The sequence below is a fragment of the Nannospalax galili genome, unplaced genomic scaffold (genome assembly GCF_000622305.1).
Source record: "Nannospalax galili isolate Female #2095 unplaced genomic scaffold, S.galili_v1.0 scaffold1368, whole genome shotgun sequence".
In the NCBI taxonomy this organism is placed as follows: Eukaryota; Metazoa; Chordata; class Mammalia; order Rodentia; family Spalacidae; genus Nannospalax; species Nannospalax galili.
In genome coordinates this window covers 639,125-640,855 of record NW_008358007.1, presented here as the reverse complement: position 1 = coordinate 640,855, position 1,731 = coordinate 639,125, and positions in this window count along the sequence as shown.

The window sequence follows — 1,731 nt, the reverse complement described above, 5'->3', positions numbered from 1 at the left end:
CACACACACACACACACACACACACACACACACACACACACACAGATCTTACCTTATTAAAGATATTTTTTGGTCTTTTTGAGATGGGGTCTCCCTGAAGCCACACTTGACCTGGAAATCACTATGTAGACCAGGCTGGCCTTGAACTCACACAGATCTGCCTGCCTCTGCCTCCTGAGTGCTGGGATTAAAATGTGTCACCGCTCCTGGCCCTTATTAGAGATATTTTAAAGGTTATATATATACATATATATGTGTGTGTGTGTGTGTGTGTGTGTGTGTCTGTTGGGTGCCACGTGTGTCAGGTTGCCTGAGCTGAGGAGGCCAGAGTGGGCATCAGATCCCCTGGAGCCAAGTTACAGGCAGTTGTGAGCTGCTCGACATGTCCTGAGACCCAAACTCAAATCCTCTGCAGGTGTAACAAGTTCTCTTAACCACTGGGCCATTTCTCCAGCCCCATTATGGGACCTTTTATTTTTTTATTATTTTTTAAATATTTTATTATTTTTAACAGAGCATAGGGTAGGGGTTTATTTACAGAAGAGTGGGAGCCCCACATTTATGGCTGCATGGTAAAGTCCATGGGACCTCCTGACAGCTGCACAAGATGGTGAGAGAGGTGCCTCTTGGTGTTCTAGGTTTATATATCCTTTGCCCCTCCCCCCACATTCAGCTAAGGTCAACTGACTGGGTGGGAGGGGTAACTGACTCCCCCCTCAACTCCTTGATGAGCGTGGGAAGGAAGTGTGACTATAGCTTGTCAGCATGGTGGTTGGAGGACATTTCCAGGTGACACTGCACCCCTTCCTCCGGCTCTTACATTCTTTCCATATGGGACCTTTTAAATTTGGCAGTTTCAGGAAGGGTTCTCAGTTCTGCCAGCAAATCCTTGGTGAAACAGCTCTACTACATGAGAACACCATACTCATTCATCAAATTTATTATTCTTGGAGCCAACATAAATCAGTGAAAAGAAAATGAAAGATGCATGCAACCAGCAGGTCAGGTAAGTGTTTGGGGCTTGCTGGAGTGGGACAGGTTCATTAAAGTGATCACCAGTGAAGACATATCAATGTACAACTTCCTCCCCTTGGTTTGGGTGGGGCCTTTGATTTCCTTCAGCCAAAAAAAAAAAAACTGAAAAGACAATGTATTGTCATCCCTTTGTTTACCTGAGATCCATGTCTTGGTGCCAGGGGTATCTCGTCTCCCTTACAGCCTTTAGCACTTAGGTGTAGCACGTAATGACACCTCCTTTATTCTCTGCACTTTAAACAGCTGAGTAAGTAGGAGATTCTGTGTGAAGAGGACTAGGTGCATCTCCATGTGATGGCAGGTACTTTTATATATGTGGTTTTATGTTGGGGGTGGGGGTTGTTGGAGTCAGTGTCACTTTTTTTTTTGGTCTTTTTGAGGCAGGGTCTCCCTGTAGCCCCAGCTGGCCTGGAACTATGTAGACCAGGCTGGCCTTGAACTCACAGAGATCCACCTGCCTCTGCCTACCGAGTGCTGGGATTAAAGGTGTGTGCCACCATGCCCGGCGACTCAGTGCCACTTTTGTTAACAGTATGTAATACTGTATTTCTTTGCCTGATGAGCTAAGTAGTGAATGCTGGGCACACGTGTATGCACATGTGTTATGTGTATTAAGTGTTTGAACCGGGAGTAAAAAGAAAACAATAAAAAGTGTGTCTAGGGGCTGGAGAGATGGCTCAGAGGTTAAGAACACTG